At 48.5% G+C, this 27525-nt stretch overlaps 1 pseudogene; it reads right to left on the reverse strand.

Annotated features, from left to right (window-relative positions):
• Positions 1-4418: 4418 nt before the first annotated feature.
• LOC123397904 lies at positions 4419-5381 on the reverse strand (annotated as a pseudogene).
• Positions 5382-27525: the final 22144 nt, after the last annotated feature.

Genomic DNA, 27525 nt, shown 5'->3' on the forward strand with positions numbered 1-27525 from the left:
GGTCATTATAAAAATGATGAACCGGTTCTTCCTTGAATCCATACTTGCATAAAAAGCGACATGTAGCCCTCCAGGGCCGGCTTATCTCCTTGAGGTAGCCGGGTCTGTTGATGATGTGATGATTTGAAAAGCGGATTGCATTAGCCCCAAGTGTCAAGGTGCATGCTTGCGACATGGGACTTTCATACTTTGATGTAATCTTGATTTGAATAATGTAGCCCCCAAGTGTCGGGTTGCGTGCCTGCAGCGACTTGAGACTATTCCTTCCATTGTAGAATCATATCCACTCTCATGATGCCTTTGTGATGAAAGAAATCCTTGGCCGTGTTTGCAATGTAACCCGGCAAATATATGGTTGAGAAATCCATAAGTTTTGGAGTTTACTACAGAGCACAACTTGAAGAAATCCAAGAGCCGGTCAATTAGATGACCCGGCATTATATGTGATAGGGCGGCTCTTCGACAATAGTCAATTCTTCCGAGCTGGCTTAAAAACCCCAATCATTTAATACTGGCTATGATAAACCATGATGAAAATCCAGCCAAATTGGCTATTGAAAGATTTATTTGCACGTGTAAGAATTTATGCTTTGACCCGGTTTGAAGACCGACATGATATGTATGTATGATGCATGATGCAATGCAAGATGATGCATGTATATGATAGAATAGTGATGCCAACATCATAGTATGGCATCAAGTTATTTTTAAATAAGCTGGCTCAGTGAGCCACGGTGGGTAGGACGAGCTCATAAGGCTCTATTGGTACCCAAAAGAGTTAAGCTGGCTCAGTGAGTCACGGCGGACGGCTCAGTGAGTCACGACAGGTTAGGACGAGCTTGCAAGGCTCTAGTGCTCCCTAGGAAGGTTTTTGCAACAGCTAGAGTTGTTTACACCGGCTGATCAGGCGCGAGTCAAGCTTCAATGAAGCAGGTTCACTGAATCCATGGTTTGTCTATTTTCCATATGTCGGCTCCCGCAAGCACCCTTCATGTTTTAACCAAGGCGAGTTCAGGGTCCGAACTGGATTAACTCGCCAAGAGTACATGGGACCATAGGGCGAGTCGCCAAACACACAGTCCAGTATAACCATTGTAATGCATTAATTTTTCGCTAGCCAAGAGGGTATTCAGGCTGAACTCGGTGAGTAGAAGCCCCCAAGTGACCTATGATTAGGGAAAAGTCGGACATAGGATTGCAGAAGCGTATACGCTCTTACTGCAAAACGACTTGGGAACTAGTAGTCCCCAAGTAAGCCGGCTTAATTCTCAAAACCATATAAGGTGCCCATGTTTGAACCGTGCAACGTGACAACTTTGGTCTTCTTTGGCTTACGAGTATCCAGTTTTGAAATAAGCGCAGCGTGGCGACTTATGCTCTTTGATACTGATAGCTTCCATGCTTGGATGGCTTATGAAACAATAAAGACTCATGCTTTCAAGAAGCTGAAACGGCAGAGACCCCGAATTTCATGGGCGTCGACTTTATTGCTGTAACGACCCGGGATTTTTGAATTATTCATCCCAGTTGAGTCTGCCGAGCCATGTCCATGTAGCCCCTGAGTCTTAAGTCGACTCAAAGAGACACCTTGAGAATCTCCATACTTGATTGAGACATAAGCCAATGGAAAAAGATGTTGGTACCCGCTCCCTCTCCGAGATATAAAACCACGTTTTGTGATGAAGAATTCCCCTGATGTGTTTTTCACGGATGAACGTCAGAAGATCTTCTCACATATTTTATATGAACCACACAACAGAGGCGGCGGCTCACGTGAGTCTGTTGGGCGGCTCGTACTGGCGTACACTGCACCGGCGGGTTGATGTCATCCGGACCGCAAATGAGATGTCTTGTAAGCTGTCTTAGTCACGCGGACATGAAAGTTGGCCGCTTCATTGTAAGTCGCCTTGATTGCGCGGGCATGAGAGATGGTCGCGTCATTGTAGATCGGCACAAATGGTGAGTCGCCCATGACGTTGATTGACACGACCTTCGTACTCGTAATATGACGTCGTTTTTGTACTGAATAATTGTCCTGCATAGTAAAACATTACAGGCGAGAGTAATTGTTCTCAAAGAAATTTATAGTATATTGATAAAATAAATAGAACATATAGAACCTAATTTGTTAAGACCACAGATGATCCATGTATATGTGTGCTAGTATATCCGACTGATGAGGTAGCCAGCAGCATGCTGCATCTTCTCGTGTGGAATCAAATTTACAGATCCGCCGGGTCGCAGAGGCCTCGAGCCGGCGAACCGTGCCCATCCTTGGCGATCAGCACGGAAACTGATATTAATATGTATGTATATATATACTAGTACAAATGCCCGTTGCGTTGCACCGGGCAAGAAAAAGAAAATATAATCTGCTTGTTGTGCCATTATGCGGCATTAAATAAGTGTTTTAATCAAACAACATTTGTTGATTTGAAACTATTTGACATTGTTAATTGTTGTTAGTCTATTCAGTTAGCGAAGGTTCTGTTTAGCAAATTCATGTTATTACTTTGACATTGCCCATTGGTGGACAGAGTTAATATTTTTGGCAAGAAATCTCTTTGTTATAAATGATCCAAATTTATCTATATGTATTATGTATGTCCCCAACAATAGAAAAAACATTCTGGACCTCTTCATCTCTAGCAAATCTTATTGAGTGACAGTGATATGCCAACGGCCTTTCTTTGATTTCTGAGTTTCAGAGGTAGAGGATGGAGCAATTAAAAAGTCAAGAAAGGGCTAGATAAATCTGATTGAAGAACAAAAAACAACAGAATATCTTGTTGTGCATAAATAATCAATTATATGTCCAGTTAGTATTGTCCAGTTAAAGTTCGAAGCTATAATCATAGATCTTACAATTATACTTCTGAAAAGAACCATTCAGTGTCAGACTTTTATCACTGCTAAACGTAGGGATCTCATATTATACAGTGATAATCCTCCTAGATTAAGATCATACCAAATTAGTGAACAAATAGAATAACTACGATTTGGACATTACCTTGGCGACCAGTGCGTGGGCGCCGACGAACTTGTCGTCCCAGGCCAGCGACTACCGCACCCCGCCGACGTTGCTGGCGCCGGAGATGTAGGCCTTGTACTCCTGGTCGCCGGTGGCGATGTAGAGCCACACAGCTGCCCACAACAGCTCGTCATGTTCCATTTCCAGCGAGCATCTTTCAGTATTTTTTTGTACAGAAAACATTACTTACTATTTTCTGCTTATTATGATATTAGTTAGTAGAGTAAGATGCTACCTCGTCGCCGCTGCTGCTATAGAAATTTCTGCTTGATGGATTGTTGTTCTGGTAGGGCCCACGGTGGTTCTTGGCGAACTGGAACAACTGCACAAAAGTGACACAAGAAGTTAGCTCATACAATTTCGTGTGCCTTTGTGCACAAATACAAATCCACCTTCAGTTTTCTAGCAATATTTTGCCATTCGTTTTCAACCATATGAATGGTACCATGACTTTGTGAAATGGTTTGTCTAGAAGGAAGAACGAATAACCTATACCCACATTTTATTGTACACTACAGGTCATCGTACGTATATAATACGCGGTGGATACAATGCAAGAACATAGAAGGAGTATGTAATTTGAGATGGGTACGTTTTATTTTTTTTGTCTATTACTACACCAATGCTTTTTGGCCCATCCATTGGATTTGTATCGAATCGATTGTGTAATCTGTGTGCTGTGCAAAGCAATGCAGTGCAACAGTCTCTTTGAATGTAAGCAAGTATATCGTGCACCTGTTTCGCGTGCTTCAGAAGCGTCGGCGCGTATCGGGGTTCGCCGCGCGGCTCTGTGAACGCGACGGAGGCCGCGGCCAGCGCCGCCGCCGTCTCGGCCGCGACGTCGGAGCCCGGGTGGGTGGCGTTCACCATGTAGGCCCTCCGGGGCGTGTCCATGTCCTCCGGCCGCTCCCAGCACGCGTGGTCCGAGTCGCCGTCGCCGACATTGACGTAGAGCACGTCGGGGCGGGCATGCGCCTTGGCCAGGTAGTCGGCGCCCCAGCGCACGGCCCAGCTCCCCCGCCGCGGCCAGCCCAGCCGCCCCTTGTGGTGGAGAACGCGCACGGATAAGGGACCGGTGGAGGACAGTTTTTTTTTTGGAAAATACGAAACTTTTTTTTCACTTAATAAAGTACTGCGGGTTGATTACCTGAAATATCAGGGGGGTTTCTGCAAAATGCAAAAAATGACTTTTTTTTGACTAAAAACGAACTACGGTTGAATACTGAAAAAGCGAGGGATGTTTTTGCAAAATGACCACGACGGACGACAGAATCACTCAACGCTTTATTATTAGGGATATATATATATAAACGCTTTATTATTAGGGATATATATATATATATATATATATATATATATATATATGTATTCTTTTCTGGCTCCAAAGTCTTTGTAGCATGGACAGGTCTTGGATTTGTTTGGCTTGATCTTGTTCATGGATTCCTACAGGAGAGTACGCCATGCTCAAGAGTAACTGCAGTGAAGCGCTGCAGAGTTCCAAAACACAAGTGTTCCTCTCCCAACGAGTGCTCTTTGTCTTTGCTTTGAAACGTTACACGGAGTAATCCATGTATCGTGTCTTGAGGTTGAGATAATATGGCAAGATGACTGGGACTCCTTCTCTGCCAACCGTTCCACCTCTTCCATGAAAAATTATCAACCTTTACTCTGTAATGCTTTGCAAACATTATGAGCTTTTCCTGTGCTTTATACATTTGCCGTGCCGCAGAGAAAACACCCAACACCCTTGTCAGAATGTAAGTATCCAATCACGACCTCCTGCTTGCCATTGATCCTATCCATATAGCAGTCTATTGAAAATAGACACGCAACAGCTGCTGGAGCTGCTTCAAGATCTGCAAACTTCTCAAATAGTGGATCAACTCTCAATGGCCTTTTTATACGGCACTTCCGTTGTAGAAACTCAACAGCAAGCCCATCCGATGGGGTAGTTTTGATGATGCTGGCCCGAGGCTCCGACGGCTGATGTTGGCAGTGTATTCAACGGCCGATAGCTTGTCGGCGGCTCGCGAGGTGGATGTAACACCACGTAGCTACACGCGGGTTGAGATAGAAGCGGCGGCTCGGAGCAGCATATTGGCTCGAGGTGGCGCGGCGGCTCAAAATGAAAACGGCGGAGGCGGCCGATAGGTTCAGGCAAACCGAGGCGAACGGAAGTGAGGGGATGGTGTGGCGTGGTGGTGCCTCAGGCCAAGGCAAGGCCAACTCACTGGCGGAGGCGACCGAAGACGCGACGACTTGAGGCGGCAGAGGGCCGCGGCAGGACCGGCTCGGACACCTTAGTGCTGAGGCCGAGGTAGCTGGTGGCGAGGCGGGCGACGCGAGCCATGGCAGAGGCGGCTGGTTGAGGCGGAGCGGGACATCAGCAACGGCAGCTCAGGCAGCCGAGGCGGCCGGGCAACTCAACGCGCGATGGTCGAAGCGGCCAAGGTGGCCCGCGGCGGCTCGGAGACGCATCCATGATGACAACTTTATCGGCAACATGCGACTTGAAGCGAGGCAGCCGAGGCGGCCGCCGGCCGGGCGGCTCAACACGCGACGACTTGACACGTTGATGTGTGACGGTAGGGGTGTGGCCGGCTCGGAGGCTCGGAGTGGGTGCAACAAGGCGGCGGTGCTGACGGGCGATGGAGCCGATGGCGCGGTGGAGGGAGGTGCGGTGAGCAGGCGTGTGCAGCTGGCGTGACTTTGGCGGCGACTTGGCCTGCTCGAGGTGAGGCGACGACGACTCGGACGCGAGATGGCTGAAAACGGTTCGGATAGCGTAGAGCAAGGCAAGGCGACGGCGGCTCGGGCGTGGATGCCGTGTTGTGTCTTGTGCCAGTCCGCCTCCAGGTCGTGGCTGGTTTGGACGAATCCGCAGCCGCAGAGGCAGGAGCACGTGGTGGCTTTTGAAGTAGGTGGCATGCACCATTTATTTGATGCCAACTTTTCCGTTTTAGCTGGAAACGTGGGAAGGATCCCACAACTTCTCTCTTCGTGCGTGACATTGGTGATGCCCACAGCATGGCACAGCTCTCCACGGGTGTCACATCGAAGCAACCAGATCTCATCCTTCCATCATGGCACAAATTCCTAGTTTGGCACGGCGTAGCCACAATCTCTCTTCGGCCTTGGGGCTCGGTTCTTTCAACAAAACTGGTGCAGCAAAATTCTTATCCGAATCGATGGAAACTGCGATTTGACACACTGTAGGACTCGGCTTACAAACGAAAATCAATCTTCCGTTGGCTTCGGCAGATCGCGTCTCGTCAGCGGCGTACAGTACGCCAAATCCTGATTATTTTTTATCTCAATCTCGTATCTGCTAATCCGATTGCTCGTCCCGGAGGGAGCTGATGTAGATCCATTACGACGGATCTTCTTCACCCGACAAATCTCAAACTTCTCGATCCCTAGTAAAGATCCCTCCAAGAATACAATATCACCATACGTGAGCCCCACGGTGGACGTCAAATGTCGTGGTTTTCTCATGGCATATGTCCTCGTGCAAGGACTTAGGTGTGAGGCCATCACAACCATGTTGTGGCTTGAGAGGGGTTGGACGGAATCGAGAGACGCGAGTTTACCCAGGTTCGGTCCCTCCGATGAAAGTAAAAGCCTACGTCTTGTTTTTGTTTCATTAATGAAGATGATGATCTTGATTACAAGGGTGCAGACTCGCCACCTCTAATCTCGTGGATGTCTAATATGTCTATCTCATAATTTTTCTTGTCTAGACCTAAGTTGTCAGTCTGTCCCTCTTGGGGCGCCTTACCCCTCCTTATATAAGTGGAAAGGGTAGGTTTACATTTAGAGTCCTACTAGGAGTAGGAATAGGACTAGTCTCTCTTGAATCCTAATCTGGGTCTTGTTTCCTTTGTGAGGGAGTCTCTCCTCTTCTTGGGTCTTCTCTTGTGAGCCGGTCCTCCTGGCCTCTCTATGAGCCGCCTTATGCCAGGGTGTACGCCGGGTCTTGGGCCTTCGTCATTCGTCTGAGTCGCCTGTGAGGTCAAGTATAATTCGCCTGCCAGGTCACTGCTGAGTCGACGGTGAGTCGCCAAGTCCTTGGCGGGTCATACTTCAAGTCGGGTTACACTTCGGGGTATATCCCCGACAAAGTGCCTCTTGTGTGTGACAATGAGAGTGCTATCAAGATATCCCTTAATCCGGTGCAACATAGCAAGACCAAGCATATTGATATACATCATCATTTCATTCGAGATCATATCAAGCAAAGAGATATTGAGATCCTCTTCATCAACACTCAAGGGCAACTTGCAGATATTTTTACCAAACCTCTAGATGAAGCAAGGTTTTCCGAGTTAAGTCATGAGCTAAATATCATTGATTCAAGTAATGTAGATTGAAACCAGGCACACCACACCTCACTCATCATTATATTTGGCTCTAGATGTAGGCATGGACATAGGGGGAGTGTTGTTCTCTAAGTGAACTTATCCTTCCCCTATTATGCATAAATTGATCAAATCTTTCACATTACCCATTGTTGATGGCACTTGTGCTTCAAAGACGAGTTGTGGTCATGAACCCAAGGATAATTCTTCGCGGTGTAATACCATGTGTCTCAAACATTGGTGGCTTCGGCCACCGCCCTCTCTCCATCGGGAGATTCGGTGTTGCTTCTTATCTTTGTTTGGGTTTTTATGTTCTCTTTTCTTGACCACTCACATTGTTCAAGACCTTTATATTGTCGAGGGGAGTAGAGCTATTTTTCAAGGCAGTTTGTCGAAAGGAGCACGGTACTACCACCCCTAGCACGTTAGTAAAATTTTACTACCGTTGGGAGAGCGGCACTACCGCTGGCCGAGCGGTACTACCGCCCCCAGCACGGTAGTAAATTTTTACTACCGCTAGGCGAGCGGTACTACCATTGGCCAAGCGGTACTACCACACCGCCACGACCTCGGGGGTATTTAGAGGGGAGGGGAGGCAGTTTTTCCCCCTTTTATCCACTCATCTTGAGTTCCTCCTCTTTTTCTCTCTCTCCTCTCTCAAAGTGCTGCCCAAGGGACCCGAGGGATCTCCATATCCGGCCACCCTTCTCCGATTACGATTGGCGGGATCCTCTCCCACGTGCCATGGACCTCGGTACTGCCCCTCTTTCCCTTCGTTTTCGCTTAGTTTTGTTGAATCTAGGGTTAGGGGCATGTATATGTTCTTCTCTTCATGGCACCCTATCCTCCTCCTAGAGGGATTGGGGAGTTCTTGGGTAGTATATTCTTCTCGCAGTAGGGTGTCTTGTGTGTAGGGATGCCTAGTAGTTCCAGATCTGAGGTTTTGTTTCGAAGGAATAGGGATTTTTGGTTTCATGGAACTGTCAGATATGGCACTCTGCCTCCCGTGCGGTACTACCACTCGAGCAGCGGTACTACCGCTGCCAGGGCAGTAATAATTTTTTACTACCGCTCGAGCAGCGGTACTACCGCTGCTAGAGCGGTAGTAAAATTTTACTACCGCTCCAGCAGCGGTACTACCGCCCTTCCTTTTGCACACACATTGTACCCTCTCCTTTTTGGGCCTTTTCCGTTGATTCTTGATCTTTGCCTCGACGTCTTGTGTCCTTTGTGTTTTGTTTGCTTTTTGCGTATCATAGGTGGTGGTTCCAGGCGCTCTAACCCACCTCGGGATGCCAGCTCTAAGCGTCCCCGCTCATCAGATGTTCCCGGAGGTTCTAAATCACCCAAGCGCAACTTCAAGAAGATTGCTCAGAAGCCCAGGAACACTGTTGACTGGAATGCCATGCCACTTGCAGAGTTTCAGCTGCATCGCAAGGTCAACCCCTACAACGGCAATAGGGAACAGTTCCCTGGAGGCGAAATTTTCTGGAATAAAGACCAATTACTTATTTTTAAGACGTCGTCAAAACAAAGAAGAATATGTATGTTCCTGTGCAATGGATTGATATCAACCATCTGAAGAAAGACATTGCATACTTTGGTGAGGCCCTGTCAATAGTGGAACATCTGCAGATTGAGGAGCTCATCACTTTTCAGCAAGATTTGATTACGAGATAGTGGCACACTTCTTCGCTACTGTTCACTTTCACACTGATGATGATCGCACCATGACCTGGCTGACAAATGGGGAAGTGATGTCTACTAAGTGGAAGGACTTCATGGATCTTCTACATGTCTAGGATGAGGGGCTTCACCACCCGATTGGCTTGCACCCACATGCCAACCCTACTGCTACTGCCAAGGAGAAGTTACTACCATTCTATATTGTGAAGCAAACCCCGCTGGTGAGGTCTCCTATGTTATGGACCCTTTTCTGGATGTGATGCATCACATTTTTCACAACACCATGTTTCCTAGAGTTGGCAACAAGGACCAGGTCCACTCATACCAGGTAGATATGCTTATCATGTGTCAGAAGGGGTGGACTCGCCCCTATGGACCACTGGATGTCTCTCATGTTATGTGGAACGAACTGTACCCCGCTGTCTTCCACCATAAGGTCCAAATCTACGGTTTGTATATGTTTTACTTCATCAAGATGACTTGGGCCAAGGCATTTCCAGCTGTTGAGTTTCTTGCTCCTAATTGTCTTCGACATGAGCCCATCAAACTGCGCGAGAAGGACAAATGGGCAAACACCTCCACTTCACCTATTGCCCCTAGGGATTCTAATGAGGATGTGGTTGCTGCTGAGGATGAGGCTGTTCCAGAGTCACGTATGCCTTCCTCTGTCGAGCCGACATGGGACAAAAATCTCACCGACAGGATGAAGACCTTGTTCTGCATGCAGGCCAAGGGACAGTACAGGACCCATGTCACTCAGAAGGAGAGTCGTCAGTGTGACAAGATGATCATGAGGAAGCTTGACATGCACATCTCTAGTGGATCTGAGCGAGAGATCACCCCGGAGGCTGAGTGGATGCATAAGAACAAGCTGGAGTGGGCTGCGACAGACCAAGGCTTTGAGGAGGAGACCGACGATGACTCGGATGAGGAGTATGTTCAGGAGGAGATCAAAGACGGATGGCTGTATTCTCTCCAGTGCGAGCTACCACCTATGTCGTAGGTGTCCTCTCTGCCGTTTTGGTGTCCTCATGCCAAAGGGGGAGAGAGTGTAGGATTTTCTCATTTTCTCGTTTTCATGGTTGTTTGGTTTGTTGAACTTTAGTTGCTTTCGCTGGTTGTATTTGCTTTATTGGTGAAACTATGAGACGTCAGACTTTATCATATGGTGTGAGACATATGCTATATCTTCCCTATCCTTTATCTCATTATTATCTATTTTATTAATAGATTGCGAGTCTTATTATCTTGTCCCTTTATCTTCATGCTCACATGCTATGCCTTGCTTCCAATTATAAATATCTACTCTTTTAGGTAGCAAGGATTGCTTAGTCTATAAAATCTAGGGGGAGTGCTTTTTCCTTGGTTGTGTGTTGGTATGCACACAGCTAGGGGGAGCTTGTCCCTAGTTTAGAGATTTTGGGGTTTGCATATGCCTTCTCTATATCCTTTATGTGCAAATCATATATTTTCATCAATCCACCAAAAAGGGAGAGATTCTTAGGGCATATTTCTCCCTAAGTGGTTTTAGTGATTGATGACAATGCATGTGCGGACTAATCGTGTGCATTGAGCATTTCAAATAATTCATATCTAGGCACAAGACGATTCGATGCCCCTCAGAATCTCTCGAAGACGGTTGCTTTCTACGTTTCTCTTTGGTAGTTTTGAGTCATACGAAAGTCGTACTATTAAGAGGGGTCCGCATCGGAAAGTTTTGGGTGGAATCATAACGTACACTTAGTGCACCACCTTTTCTTTGGCTACAATGGAGCTCCAAACCCATCTTTAATGTGTATGCAAAAGGGCCAGCGGTAGTACCAGTGGTGTCAGCGGTAGTACCGCTCTCAGAGCTATAGTGATTTTTTACTACCGCTCCAAGAGCGGTACTACCGTGTGACGCCCTCGGCTTAATCGTACGCTAATCATACACGCAAATGCGTACGATCAAACCCAAGGACTCACGGGGAGATATCACAACACAACTCTAGACACAAATAAAATAACATCAGCTTCATATTACAAGCCAGGGGCCTCGAGGGCTAGAATACGAAAGCTCGATAAGCACACGAGTCAGCGGAAGCAACAAATATCTGAGTACAGACATAAAACATGGGGTGCCTTAGAGAAGGCTAGCACAAAAGATACAACGATCGAACGAGGCGAGGCCTCCTGCCTGGGAACCTCCTAACTACTCCTGATCATCAGCGGCCTCCACGTAGTAGTAGGCACCGTCGGGGTAGCAGTCGTCGGCGGCGGGGACCTCCATCTCCTGGGCTTCATCATCTGGTCGCAGCAAGCGGATCAAGGGGACAAGGGGGGAGCAAAGCAGCGGTGAGTACTCATCCAAAGTACTCGCAAGTCTTACATCAGAACTATTCTAATTATGCACCAGTATCACAGAAGGGGGTTATATGTGGACTGACTGCAGCAATGCGAGAATAGAGAGAGAAAGCCTAGTCCTATCGAAGACTAGCATCTTCAGGGTCTTGCAGCAATAGACGAGAGTAGAACAGGGGGAACACATTAATAGTCATATTGTTGCAGCAATATTAAAGTGAGGTCACGCCTAAAGACCCTCCCTCGACTCCCTGCGAGGAAGCAAACCCGAGGCAAACTAATTCCAGTTAAGTAACAATTGTAGTTGTATAAGATCGGGGCACAACTCCAAGTCGTCGTGTAACCGTGGACACGGCTATCCGAATAGTTAATTTTCATCCCTGCAGGGGTGCACCACATGTCCCGTCACGCTCGATAACACTCTGGCCGGACATACTTTTCTGGGTCCTGCCCGGCCTCGGAATATCGACACGTCGCAGCCCCACCTAAGACTAATCAGAGAGGCCAGCCCGCCGGTCTAAATCCTAAGCACAAAGGGTTCGTGGGCCCAGTTCCCCTTCATGCTCCTGCACGTGGCGTGGGCGGCCGACGTCAGTCCTAGCATCCCTTAATCACAAGCGCGATGCATCTCGGGACCACTCGGGCGCGCGCCGCTACACTGCTGGCATCTGAAAAGCTTCGGCTGATACCGCGACGCCGAGTACCCATAATTCTTCCCGCGTAGCCGGTTAGTGCGAAAAGGTCTCCGACCAACCCAGATCAAATACCCAAATCCATTAGAATTTTAATTAGGCCAACAACACAGTCTCGCGGGAATCCACCCGTCTTACAACTAATCACCAATGATCCCAGTAACATGGTCGAGTAACTGTGTGGTCGTAACATCGGGGGGGAATCCGAGGTATCACCCTCGTTGGATCCCGAACGATGTACCCGTCAAGGTGGGCTTAGAGGAATCACCCTCGGGGGTCCCACACTCGCGGGGTGGCACGACAGAGACGTCATCGGGAATGGTGAAAGAGGAATCACCCTCGATAACCACGACCGACTAGCTATACTACAGAGATATCATCAGGAGTACTTAGCGAGGTGTCACCCTCGGTACCCGACAGTATCCCTGTAGCGTCGTACAACGAAGGGGGGTGAACGTGCTGTGTCGGGTCTGGCTCGTCGATCAGAGATCGAGATTCGAAACAAGCGGGGCAACTGATCTACGGGGTCAGAGGGGATGACTGCTCCACCTATATTAAGCATATTAAAGGTACAGGACTGAAAGTAGCAGTTCATCAAAAACAGGCTATGCATCAGATATAGGAGCTAACTACAACAGTAGCAAAATACTAATGCAAGCAGTAGGAAGAAAGACATAGGCGATATAGGAATGATCAAGGGGAGTTTGCTTGCCTTGCTGCTCTGCGGCAAAGGACTGATCGGCAGGGTCGTAGATGGACCCGGCAGCAGCGTCAGTCTCGGGGTCTACCGGTAAGAAGAGGGGGAAGAAACAATAAATAATAGCACCGATGCAACACAAAGCATGACATGGAAATATGCAGGCTAGACATGAGCTAACGCAGCAACATCCGTCATAGACGGGTCGGAAGAATATCTGACGATATTTTCCGGGTCTCGGGCTACTACCGGTTATACTGGAAACGATGGAAAAGTTCCATGTTTACTATGCTAGGGACGCGTGACAGACGAATGGACCGTGCATCCGGGTTCGTCTCGCTTTGCTGATCAACTTTCATGTTGAAAATATTTTGATCTGACTTACGGATTATTTAATATTAATTTTCAAAGTTTTATTAATTATTTAGGAATTAAAAACAGATTTAAATGATTTAGTAAAATCCTATTATGACATCATCGCGATGTCAGGCTGGCATCACATTTGACCGGTCAACTGACCAGCGGGTCCCGAACGTCATAGGCACAAGTTTTTATTAAGATTAATTATTTATTAATCAGATTAATTCAACGAGGGACCCACGTGTCATACTCTAATTATGTTAATTAATTATTTTAACTAAATATCTATTTATTTATTTATTTTAAGAAAACATTATTTTTATATTTTTATTTCAACTAACGCGTGGGGCCTCCCTGTCATAGACCCGGGTGCAATGGCCCCACCGGTAAGTGACCTAAGACCAAATACACATTTTAAATCACAAATAAATAAACATACAAATGCCGTATCTCTCCACATGCCTATATACGCAAATACATACATAATACGGGTATCGAATACATACATACATACATACGACATCTAATACATCAATTGTTTTTATTTCTTTTTCTTTTCTCTCAACACTCATCTCTCTCTCTCTGTTAACACACACACAGAACTCTCTCTAACTCCATAGAAGAACCGAAAGTTCAAATCCTCCTACCGGAGTCCACCGTCGACGGATCGAGGCCCCGTTTGCCGGAACGGAACCGGGACGGCGAGGAGATCGACACGGTGGGAGGAGCCCGAAGAGGGGCTCACCGACGGTGACGTGACGGCCCGGTGAAGCCGGAGTTCGCACGTAGTTGACGGTGGAGACGGGCGTGGAGGCGGTGACGGTGCCGATGGTGGTGATGTGCCGGCGAGGAGGAGCCGGTGAGGAGGGCCCCCCGGAGATGGAGCCGCCGATGGTGAGGGGCTCGGCCGGCGGGGCTCCCGGGGTCGGCCGACGGGATGGGGAGGGCCCCGGCCGCCGGACCTGGAGGGGGGGCCGAGGTGGCCGGCGCCCCTGCCGGCGGGGTGGAGACCGAGAGGGGGCTCGCCGCGGAGAGAGGGGAGGAGCCGCCGGGGGAGGAGGTCGTGAGGTGGGGGGGGCCGCCGGGAGAGGATGGTCGGAGGAGGGAGGCGGCCGTGGGGAGAGGAGGCCGCCGGCGGGAGGAAGGTGGCCGCCGGGGGGCTGCCGGCGGGAGGAGGGTGGCCGCCGGCTGGGGAGGGAGAGGGGCGAGGTGGAGGAGGCGAGATGGGGAGGGAGAGGCGAGAGGGGGGGAGTGTCGGTGGGGTGGGGAGGGTCACGAGAGGGAGTGGGGGAGGTGGCGCGATCGGCGCGTGGGGTGGGGTGGGGCCCCCCACGAGGGGGGCTGGCGGCGGCGGACAGGGGGGGGAGGGAGTAGCGAGGGGAGTGGGGGTCGCCAGGGGGGATTAGGGTTGCGGGAGGTGGCCGGCTGGGCCGGTGGGTGGCCCAGCTGGGCCGGGGAGGGAGTTGCTTTCTCCTCTTTTTTTTGATTTGTTTTTATTTTGTTTTACCTTTTCCCTTTTATCATTTCTTTCTTTCAGTTTTCTTTTCTTCCTTTTATTATTTAATTTACTATTTGAATTTTTATTTTGAAACACTTTCTCTTATTATATTTTCTTTTACAAATTATTATACGTACTTTTAATCCTATCTTTCATATACCTATTCTTTTAATATTCGTAATGAACTTATAAGGTACTTTTCTTTTGTTTCCAAATCATCGATCCGGACAGACGCGAATCCACGCGGGTCGGAGATGGGAATTCGATGACGTGGCATCATTAGCGGTTGATCACTGTAGCTTAATTACAATCACTACTGTAGCAAAAGTCGAGGATGTCACAATTCTCCCCTACTAACAAGAATTCTCGTCCCGAGAATTAAGAGGTAGAGGGAAAGAGCCCGGGGTATTCATCACGAAGATGATCCTCGCGCTCCCAAGTGGCTTCATCTTCAGAGTGATTTGACCACTGCACCTTAAGGAACTTAGTGACCTTGCGTCGAGTTTTACGTTCAGCTTGGTCGAGAATGCGGACCGGATGCTCTTTATAAGAGAGGTCTTGTTGTAGCTCAAGTATATCGTGATCCACTGCTCGAATAGGGTCCTTGAAGCAGCGACGGAGCTGAGAAACATGGAAGACATCGTGAACCTGAGAAAGGTTCGCCGGCAGTTCCAATTGATAAGCCACTCTTCCACGCCTTTCGAGAACAGTGAAAGGACCAATATAACGAGGAGCTAACTTGCCCTTGATTCCGAAACGGTGTGCACCCCTCATTGGTGTAACACGAAGATAAGCCTTTTCGCCAGGTTGATAGACCATATCTTGATGATGACGGTCATACTGACTTTTCTGACGAGACTGAGCAGCCTTCAGATTCTCATGAATAATGCGGACTTGATCTTCGGCATGTTGAATAATATCCGGACCGAAGAGTGATCGTTCCCCAGTTTCTGACCAATTCAGAGGAGTTCGACACCTTCGCCCATACAATACTTCGAAAGGGGCCATCTTCAGACTAGCTTGATAGCTATTGTTGTAAGAGAACTCGGCATACGGGAGAGATTCCTCCCATTTCTTACCGAAAGAAATGACACAAGCTCGAAGCATGTCCTCGAGAATTTGGTTGACTCGTTCAACTTGTCCCTGGGATTGAGGATGAAATGCAGTGCTGAAGGACAGATGAGTCCCCATAGCCTTCTGAAAACTTTCCCAGAATTTTGAAGTGAACAAGCTGCCACGGTCCGAACTGATTACCAACGGAATACCGTGAAGTGAAACAACTCTTGACATATAAAGATCTGCCAGTTGACTAGCATTAATCGTTTCTTTGACGGCTAGGAAATGTGCAACTTTGGACAGTCGATCAATGACGACAAGGATAGCATCATTACCTTTCTGAGATCTGGGAAAACCAGTGACAAAGTCCATTTCAACGTGATCCCATTTCCACTCGGGAATAGAGATAGGTTGCAGAGTTCCCGCAGGCTTTTGGTGTTCTGCTTTGATACGTCGGCATATATCACATTCTGCCACATAGCGTGCAATGTCTTGTTTCATATTGGGCCACCAGAATCTTTGCCGGATGTCTTGGTACATCTTGGTACTACCCGGGTGAATAGACAATGGTGTGTCATGAGCTTCTTCCATCACCTTCCCAGTCATCCTGAGATTTTCCTTCTTATTTGGGACGAATAGGCGACCCTTGAAATACAAGGTGCCACCTTCATCAACAGTGAAAAAGGAGGGTTTACCCTTTGCAATATAGCTCTTAATCCTGTCGACATCATCGTCAAAGTTTTGTATATTCTTTATGGAGCTCACAAGATCTGGTTCAACCACTAGGTTACTGAGGGAACCCTGATTAACAACACGAAGGTTCATCTTTTGATACTCTTCAGGAGGGGGAACAAGGTAACCCTGAGGAACAATGTGGAGGTTCAGCTTACGGAATTCCTCTTGCAGACGATCGTGAACCTGATGAACCTGGAGGTGGTTGCAGTATGACTTGCGACTTAAGGCATCAGCCATTACATTAGCCTTGCCAGGGGTATATGATATACTACAGCCAAAATCTGCTATACGCTCCATCCATCTTTGTTGACGCAGGTTCAGCTCCGGTTGAGTGAACAAGTACTTCAAACTTTGATGGTCGGTGTAGATTTCACAGCGATTACCGACTAGGTATTGTCGCCATTCCTTCAATGCATGAATGACTGCGGCAAGCTCGAGATCATGAACTGGGTAGTTCTCTTCATGAGCACGCAGTTGACGTGAAGCATAAGCGATCACCTTGCGATCCTGCATTAGGACACAACCTATCCCTTGACGAGAAGCATCACAGTATATGACGAAATCCCTTTTCGTATCTGGAGGAGCAAGTACTGGAGCGGACGTCAGTTTGTCCTTGAGTGCCTGGAAACTTTCCTGACATTTATCAGTCCATTCATACTTAACACCTTTGTGAAGCAGGTTGGTTAAGGGCTTCACAATCTTGGAGAAGTTCTCGACGAATCGACGGCAATAGCTGGCGAGTCCGAGAAAACTTCTGACTTGCTTGACATTCTTCGGGGGAGTCCAGTCAAGAATAGCTTGAATTCGTTCGGGGTTGACCGCAATACCATCCTTGGAAATCACATGACCAAGGTAAGTCACTTCGCCTAGCCAGAACTCACATTTGGAATACTTCGCATAGAGTTTATGCTCCCGAAGCTTATCTAGTACAAGACGAAGATGTTCAGCATGCTCTTCTTTGTTCTTTGAAAACACCAGAATATCATCCAGATATACCACGACAAATTTGTCGAGGTAGTCCATGAATATATAATTCATCAATCGAGAGAAAGTTGCCGGTGCATTGGTTAAGCCGAAGGACATGACGGTGTACTCGTATGATCCATATCGAGTAACAAAGGCGGTCTTTGGAATATCCTCCTTGCGAACACGGATCTGGTGGTATCCCAATCTCAAGTCGAGCTTAGAGAAAACGGTGGAACCAGCAAGTTGATCATACAAATCATTTATCCGCGGGAGAGGATATTTGTTCTGAATAGTGGCCTGGTTGATAGGACGATAGTCTTGAACCAATCGATTTGTCCCATCCTTTTTCTTAACAAAGAGAGAAGGTGCTCCCCAAGCAGAGGAACTCGGACGGATGAAACCCAGACGGAGCGAGTTGTCAATTTCTTGCTTAAGTTCAAGGAGTTCATGTGGTGGCATTTTATAAGGACGCTTGGCAATAGGAGTGGTACCGGGTACCAAGTCAATGACAAACTCGACAGCTCGAGCAGGGGGAATCCCCGGAAGTTCTTCTGGAAAGACATCTTGGAATTCTCGGACCACTGGTATGCTTTCAATCCCTTCAAGAGGCGACGCATTTAATGCATTCAAAGCATACAGCCGTGTCTCAGCATTACGGACGAGATGCGCATGGTAGCTTACTAGTTCATCTGAAGGGTGTAGGAGGTGGACGGTCTTGGTGGCACAAACGATCGATGCCGTATGAGCTTTCAACCAGTCCATCCCCAATATGAGATCAATGTTGGATGACTTTAGTAGGATGGGGTTGGCAAGGAATTCTAATCCTTCAATTTCAACTGGAACATGGGGGCAAACCACAGAGGTTCAGCATTCGCCCCCAGGGGTGTTTACTACTATCGGGATGTTCATCTCTTCGCTCCTGATGTCATGCATGTATGCAAAATTTTCCGACATAAAGGAATGCGATGCTCCTGTATCAAACAATACAGAAGCAGGTACTGAGTTAACGAGAAGTGTACCCATCACGGTAGCAGGCTGGTCTTGAGCTTGATCCATATCAATGTTGTTGGCCTGACCACGAACATAAGCAGGCTTAGTGTTGAAGTTGCGGTTCTGGTTGTTGCCACGGCCAGTTGCGGGAAGTGCCAGCTGATTCTGATTCTGCCTGCAGTCTCTAGCACGGTGACCTGGACGGCCACACTTGAAGCACAGCCCGTCCTCAGGACGGGATGGAGGAACTCGAGGTGGTGGAGCTGGAAGCCTCGGCTGCCTAGGTGGTGGAGGAGGCAGGCGAGGTGCAGCATAGGACGGCCTCGGAGTAGGAGCAGGTGCATGGTACATGTTGTTGGGAATCCAGATCTTCCGCTTCTGTGCAGATGAGCCCGAAGATGAGCCCATGTCACGGTTGCGCTTGCTGCTATCTTTGTATTCCTGCAGACTGGTCTCAACCTGAATAGCCTTGTTCACGAGGGTGGCGAAATCAGCATAGTCCTGAACGAGGAGTGTCAGCTTGATATATGGGTGGAGGCCTTCACGGAACTTCTCCTGCCTGCGTGCATCAGTCGCAATGTCTTCTTCAGCATAGCGAGATAATTCCAGAAATTCCCGCTGATAAGCATCCACAGTCTTGTTGCCCTGGACCAAGTTGCGGAACTCACGCTTCTTCCGATCCATGATTCCCTGGGGAATGTATCGAGCACGGAAAGCAGCCTTGAACTCTGCCCAAGTGATGATAGTCCCATCGGGCTGAGAGCGTCTGTGGCTGTCCCACCATTGAGCAGCGGGACCCTTCAGAAAGTAGGCGGCAAAGTTGACATAGCTCGCCAGGGGCACATTGGCAGACTCTAGCTCATAAGAAATGTCACGGAGCCAGTCATCAGCATCAAGAGGCTGAGTTGAGCTGCGGTAGATCACAGGGTTGAGACGGCAGAAGTCTTGCAGTGTCACGCCTTGTGGTTGGTTCATGTTCGGCCTTTGGAACTGATCCATGAGCCCTTGCATAAATTGGCGGTTCAGCTCAAACTGTTGGATCATCCCCGCCATATACTCAGGAGGCAGGGGTGGTGCATCGTTGGCACGGCCACGCGGGCGGCCAGCTGGTCTAACCATCCTGTGAAATATTTAGCAGGGGTAGTTTAGCTTAAAGTAATTCGAAAGGCATCGCACGCATTCATGAAGTAATCAAGCATAATGAAAGGGAAATGCGATAGATACTCCATAGTAGTTGAGTTCGACATACAGACCCATACATAAGTTCGATTACAGACTAACGATTAAAAACTCGAAATTTGGCGATAGCCCGGACGCATTTGACGATACCCTGGACTCACTAGGCGGCGCGCAGGCACGCGGTGGAAGAGTACCACAACGAGATGTAGCGATAAGGCTACATCAACGTCGGAGAGGACGATCGAATCCTGGTAGCTGGCGGTGATAGAAGGTAGGGACAGGACCCTGTGTCCCGTTGTGACTCTGGTGAGGGTACCGCATCCAGTCGAGCAGCTGAGGTCCAAGTGCAGGGGTTCTACCCCCAACATCAGTCCACTCGAGAGCTGATGGTAGCTCTGTCCTGCTCGGCTCGCGAATGCGCATAGGCGGAACCCTCGGACAGTGTGATGGCTGCAGCTCTGTCAACGCGTCGTAAAGACGAGCACGCGTAGCATACAACTCCACAGTCAGAGCTCGGAAAGCACGATCCATTGCCTCAGTGTACTGCACCAGAATCCGCGCGTCGTAGCGACGCGTCACGTAGGGGGCGCAGACAGCGACGTAGGAACGGTCGCTGCGCTCCCGAACGTCAGAAGCGTAGGCAGTGAGATCAGACCCAGTCTCACCCCCAGCAGGAGCATGCGGGATGTATCTGAAAGGGCTCTCCTCCAGGTGAGGGTACGCTCCACGGAGACGGGTGATGGCGATGTAGGCCGCATCATGGACGGCCATCTCGACCGACACTCCAATACCACAGAACACGTGGCGCTCGAGGGTCTCGCCGCCCCTCTGGTCGAAGATGCGAACCTCAGCCTGGTACTGGTACTGGTTGTACTCGCGGAAATCCTCGAACACAGTGTACTCGAGGTACCAGCGATATCCCAGCCTGGTCAGGAGATCGACCAAAATGGCCGGGAACCCAGTCGTCTCAGTGGCCTGGGTCAGGCGCACGTGCTGCCTTGCGGGACGCATCTGAAAATAAGATTGACGAATGTCAATGACAGTGTGTGTAATACATATTCAGGAGAAAAAGAGTAGATAGTCCAGCGCTCCGGATTGATGTGATTCGAGAACCTAATGTTAGAGTTAGTAAAATCTTTGACCCGAAAGAGAAGAGAAAGTAGAGCCCAGAGTATAGGAAAGGAGTAAAAGATACTAATACCACCCAATTGAGATGTGGGCCCGTAAGCCATACTTCAGTGTTAGGAAAGTTTTTCAAACACTAGACTCAACTTCGGCCAAGGAGTTGGAAAGGGGGCTACCTACAGGCAGTTGGCTCTGATACCAACTTGTGACGCCCTCGGCTTAATCGTACGCTAATCATACACGCAAATGCGTACGATCAAACCCAAGGACTCACGGGGAGATATCACAACACAACTCTAGACACAAATAAAATAACATCAGCTTCATATTACAAGCCAGGGGCCTCGAGGGCTAGAATACGAAAGCTCGATAAGCACACGAGTCAGCGGAAGCAACAAATATCTGAGTACAGACATAAAACATGGGGTGCCTTAGAGAAGGCTAGCACAAAAGATACAACGATCGAACGAGGCGAGGCCTCCTGCCTGGGAACCTCCTAACTACTCCTGATCATCAGCGGCCTCCACGTAGTAGTAGGCACCGTCGGGGTAGCAGTCGTCGGCGGCGGGGACCTCCATCTCCTGGGCTTCATCATCTGGTCGCAGCAAGCGGATCAAGGGGACAAGGGGGGAGCAAAGCAGCGGTGAGTACTCATCCAAAGTACTCGCAAGTCTTACATCAGAACTATTCTAATTATGCACCAGTATCAAAGAAGGGGGTTATATGTGGACTGACTGCAGCAATGCGAGAATAGAGAGAGAAAGCCTAGTCCTATCGAAGACTAGCATCTTCAGGGTCTTGCAGCAATAGACGAGAGTAGAACAGGGGGAACACATTAATAGTCATATTGTTGCAGCAATATTAAAGTGAGGTCACGCCTAAAGACCCTCCCTCGACTCCCTGCGAGGAAGCAATCCCGAGGCAAACTAATTCCAGTTAAGTAACAATTGTAGTTGTATAAGATCGGGGCACAACTCCAAGTCGTCGTGTAACCGTGGACACGGCTATCCGAATAGTTAATTTTCATCCCTGCAGGGGTGCACCACATGTCCCGTCACGCTCGATAACACTCTGGCCGGACATACTTTTCTGGGTCCTGCCCGGCCTCGGAATATCGACACGTCGCAGCCCCACCTAAGACTAATCAGAGAGGCCAGCCCGCCGGTCTAAATCCTAAGCACAAAGGGTTCGTGGGCCCAGTTCCCCTTCATGCTCCTGCACGTGGCGTGGGCGGCCGACGTCAGTCCTAGCATCCCTTAATCACAAGCGCGATGCATCTCGGGACCACTCGGGCGCGCGCCGCTACACTGCTGGCATCTGAAAAGCTTCGGCTGATACCGCGACGCCGAGTACCCATAATTCTTCCCGCGTAGCCGGTTAGTGCGAAAAGGTCTCCGACCAACCCAGATCAAATACCCAAATCCATTAGCATTTTAATTAGGCCAACAACACAGTCTCGCGGGAATCCACCCGTCTTACAACTAATCACCAATGATCCCAGTAACATGGTCGAGTAACTGTGTGGTCGTAACATCGGGGGGGAATCCGAGGTATCACCCTCGTTGGATCCCGAACGATGTACCCGTCAAGGTGGGCTTAGAGGAATCACCCTCGGGGGTCCCACACTCGCGGGGTGGCACGACAGAGACGTCATCGGGAATGGTGAAAGAGGAATCACCCTCGATAACCACGACCGACTAGTTATACTACAGAGATATCATCAGGAGTACTTAGCGAGGTGTCACCCTCGGTACCCGACAGTATCCCTGTAGCGTCGTACAACGAAGGGGGGTGAACGTGCTGTGTCGGGTCTGGCTCGTCGATCAGAGATCGAGATTCGAAACAAGCGGGGCAACTGATCTACGGGGTCAGAGGGGATGACTGCTCCACCTATACTAAGCATATTAAAGGTACAGGACTGAAAGTAGCAGTTCATCAAAAACAGGCTATGCATCAGATATAGGAGCTAACTACAATAGTAGCAAAATACTAATGCAAGCAGTAGGAAGAAATACATAGGCGATATAGGAATGATCAAGGGGAGTTTGCTTGCCTTGCTGCTCTGCGGCAAAGGACTGATCGGCAGGGTCGTAGATGGACCCGGCAGCACCGTCAGTCTCGGGGTCTACCGGTAAGAAGAGGGGGAAGAAACAATAAATAATAGCACCGATGCAACACAAAGCATGACATGGAAATATGCAGGCTAGACATGAGCTAACGCAGCAACATCCGTCATAGACGGGTCGGAAGAATATCTGACGATATTTTTCGGGTCTCGGGCTACTACCGGTTATACTGGAAACGATGGAAAAGTTCCATGTTTACTATGCTAGGGACGCGTGACAGACGAATGGACCGTGCATCCGGGTTCGTCTCGCTTTGCTGATCAACTTCATGTTGAAAATATTTTGATCTGACTTACGGATTATTTAATATTAATTTTCAAAGTTTTATTAATTATTTAGGAATTAAAAACAGATTTAAATGATTTAGTAAAATCCTATTATGACATCATCGCGATGTCAGGCTGGCATCACATTTGACCGGTCAACTGACCAGCGGGTCCCGAACGTCATAGGCACAAGTTTTTATTAAGATTAATTATTTATTAATCAGATTAATTCAACGAGGGACCCACGTGTCATACTCTAATTATGTTAATTAATTATTTACTAAATATCTATTTATTTATTTATTTTAAGAAAACATTATTTTTATATTTTTATTTCAACTAACGCGTGGGGCCTCCCTGTCATAGACCCGGGTGCAATGGCCCCACCGGTAAGTGACCTAAGACCAAATACACATTTTAAATCACAAATAAATAAACATATAAATGTCGTATCTCTCCACATGCCTATATACGCAAATACATACATAATACGGGTATCGAATACATACATACATACATACGGCATCTCATACATCAATTGTTTTTATTTCTTTTTCTTTTCTCTCAACACTCATCTCTCTCTCTCTTTGTTAACAGAGACAGAGAACTCTCTCTAACTCCATAGAAGAACCGAAAGTTCAAATCCTCCTACCGGAGTCCACCGTCGACGGATCGAGGCCCCGTTTGCCGGAACGGAACCGGGACGGCGAGGAGATCGACACGGTGGGAGGAGCCCGAAGAGGGGCTCACCGACGGTGACGTGACGGCCCGGTGAAGCCGGAGTTCGCACGTAGTTGACGGTGGAGACGGGCGTGGAGGCGGTGACGGTGCCGATGGTGGTGATGTGCCGGCGAGGAGGAGCCGGTGAGGAGGCCCCCCGGAGATGGAGCCGCCAATGGTGAGGGGCTCGGCCGGCGGGGCTCCCGGGGTCGGCCGACGGGATGGGGAGGGCCCCGGCCGCCGGACCTGGAGGGGGGCCGAGGTGGCCGGCGCCCCTGCCGGCGGGGTGGAGACCGAGAGGGGGCTCGCCGCGGAGAGAGGGGAGGAGCCGCCGGGGGAGGAGGTCGTGAGGTGGGGGGGCCGCCGGGAGAGGATGGTCGGAGGAGGGAGGCGGCCGTGGGGAGAGGAGGCCGCCGGCGGGAGGAAGGTGGCCGCCGGCTGGGGAGGGAGAGGGGCGAGGTGGAGGAGGCGAGATGGGGAGGGAGAGGCGAGAGGGGGGGAGTGTCGGTGGGGTGGGGAGGGTCACGAGAGGGAGTGGGGGTGGTGGCGCGATCGACGCGTGGGGTGGGGTGGGGCCCCCCACGAGGGGGGCTGGCGGCGGCGGACAGGGGGGGGGAGGGAGTAGCGAGGGGAGTGGGGGTCGCCAGGGGGGATTAGGGTTGCGGGAGGTGGCCGGCTGGGCCGGTGGGTGGCCCAGCTGGGCCGGGGAGGGAGTTGCTTTCTCCTTCTTTTTTTTTTGATTTGTTTTTATTTTGTTTTACCTTTTCCCTTTTATCATTTCTTTCTTTCAATTTTCTTTTCTTCCTTTTATTATTTAATTTACTATTTGAATTTTTCTTTTGAAACACTTTCTCTTATTATATTTTCTTTTACAAATTATTATACGTACTTTTAATCCTATCTTTCATATACCTATTCTTTTAATATTCGTAATGAACTTATAAGGTACTTTTCTTTTGTTTCCAAATCATCGATCCGGACAGACGCGAATCCACGCGGGTCGGAGATGGGAATTCGATGACGTGGCATCATTAGCGGTTGATCACTGTAGCTTAATTACAATCACTACTGTAGCAAAAGTCGAGGATGTCACATACCGCCCTCACTGCGGTAGTAATTTTTTACTACCGCTCCGACGGACTTTTTCGCATACTCCCCCCCCCCCCCCCAGTAGTAGGCACGGTAGTAATTTATTACTACCGTGGTTGATGAGGTGCAGAGCGGTAGTACTGCTCTTAGGAGAGGTAGTACCGCTCGTAGCAGCGGTAGTACGAGTTGACTATTGGTGTGGTGGGTGGGTAACGGTTGGATCTGGGCCCCCCACTGTATAAAGGTATCTTTTTCTTTGAGGAGCTTACCTTTAACCTCTCCAAGCTCCATTGTTGCTCCATAAGCTTACTTTTACCCGATCTCTCTCCCTAGCCAATCAAACTTGTTGATTTTATAGGGATTGCTTGAGAGGGCCTTGATCTACACTTCCACCAAGAGATATTTGATTCCCCTACTAATCCCTTGCGGATCTTGTTACTCTTGGGTGTTTGAGCACCCTAGACGGTTGGGGTCACCTTGGAGCCACATGCCATTGTGGTGAAGCTTCGTGGTCTAGTTGGGAGCCTCCAAACTTTGTGTGGGGATAGCCCCAACCTTGTTTGTAAAGGTCTGATCGCCGCCTTCAAGGGCACCAATAGTGGAATCACGACACCTCGCATTGTGTGGGGGCGTGAGGAGAATACGGTGGCCCTAGTGGCTTCTTTTGGAGCATTGTGCCTTCACACCGCTCCAACGGAGATGTACTTCCTGTCAAAGAGAAGAAACTTCGGTAACACATCCTCATCTCCACCGGTTCCACTTGCGGTTATCTCTTACCTTTACTTTGTACTTGTTGTTGTTGTGGTGTATTCTTTGCTTGCTCTTTTTATCCTTGTAGTTAGCATCATATAGGTTGCTCACCTAATCGCTCATATAGAGAACCTTTCATTACTAACGTTAATTTGTTAAGACAAGCTAAAAAATTGGTAGTTTCCTATTCACCCCCCTAGTCAACCATATCGACCCTTTCACTCTATGTCATAGACCGTCACAAAACATGCGACAATCGAAAGGAAAGCAGAACTAGTTGAAGCCGAAGGCCTGGTTCAATCTTGGAAGACCATATATGAGGTAAACTATCCTATGGGTCAAAATGCACTTGATTTTACCCGATGGGTAGGCAGCAAATCTAAAGAGGGGAGAAAGTCTTGAAAAATTGGGACTATTTGGTCTCAAGAGTAATGATTGGCACATATGGCTTGAGCGTGTAATGTTGGTGATGTTACGTGGCTTTATACCTGAGGATGAATGGCTAGTACTGGCAGAGCTGAGCTATTTCTTCCGTGTTCTTTATGCAAAAGAATTGTCACCTAGCATGGTAGATGACTAGGAGGAGTTGGCGCCGGAGTTGCTGTGCAAGTTAGAGAAGATCTTTGCACCGAGCTTCTTTAATCCAATGCAGCATTTGATTTTACATCTCACGACCGCGGAAAGATTGGGTGGGCCCATGCAAAATCGTTGGTGCTTTGCAAGTGAGAGGATGCAGAAGATGCTTCGAGCTAAATGTAAAAATAAACGTAGAATTGAAGCATTGATGGCTGAGGCATTCATTACTAAGGAGGTGGCAAACTTCGTGACATCACACTACAAAGCCAAAAATCATCATTTACATAATCCGAAGCCTCGATACAATGATGGTGACCCTAAAAAGGTGGATCCAACCTCAGCCTATTCAAAGGGAAGATCGCACCAGTCGGTGCTTCCAAACCGATAACGTTGGATGTTGAAAAATGGCGGACCATTTTGTTCTATATCTTCAACAACCTAACATAAGTGCGGCCGTACATCGAGTAAGTTCTCAGTACATTTTCCGCAACTTCTAATTCCTTTGAACTGCTCTTATTCCAAGATATTTGATACATTTGATACGTTGCCAGATTCTCGGATGGAGAGGTCATCCAAATTGATTCCGTCGAAGAGTATGAGCTTCTGGCAAAGCATTGAGGAGGCTATCCCGGTTTCATCTCTTGGCTCAAACAACGGTAATTATCAATAATGGACCATTTCATTTCTTGGTCTAATTTGCGACTAATGCAACAATATTTCGTATTAAACTTGTAGGCTAATTCAGAGTCTATGGACGCTGAATTGAGACAAGACGCTAATGATTTTGACTATAAGGTACGTTCATTTGAGAAATACAACATCAACGGGTATCGCTTTTGTACCTTTGGCAAAGAGCTATCTAAGCCCGACCGGAAATCTACAAATTATGGTGTCTCTGCTATCGGCGAAGGAGGTACCGAGTATTATGGAAGAGTTGAAGCAATTTATGAACTTCAATTCTATGGTGAAAACCCACCAAACGTCGTAGTCTTCAAATGTTATTGGCTCCAGGCGAAGGAGACTACAAGGACTCATCAATATATAGGGCTAGTCAAAATCAATCAAAGCACCCGTTTAGATGTTCCCGATGTCTATATTACGGCTCAACAGGCGACCCAAGTTTTCTATCTACCGTGGGCCTACCAAACTAATAAGAATCTGAATGGTTGATCTGAATGGTTGGGATGTTGTTTATGAAGTGTCGCCACATGCTACACCACCTCCCCCAGATGAAGAGGATTATGAACCTCACCTTAACCCAGACAGATATGACGAAAAATTCTTC

Source organism: Hordeum vulgare, chromosome 1H, assembly GCF_904849725.1.
Source record: "Hordeum vulgare subsp. vulgare chromosome 1H, MorexV3_pseudomolecules_assembly, whole genome shotgun sequence".
NCBI classification, from domain to species: domain Eukaryota; kingdom Viridiplantae; phylum Streptophyta; class Magnoliopsida; order Poales; family Poaceae; genus Hordeum; species Hordeum vulgare.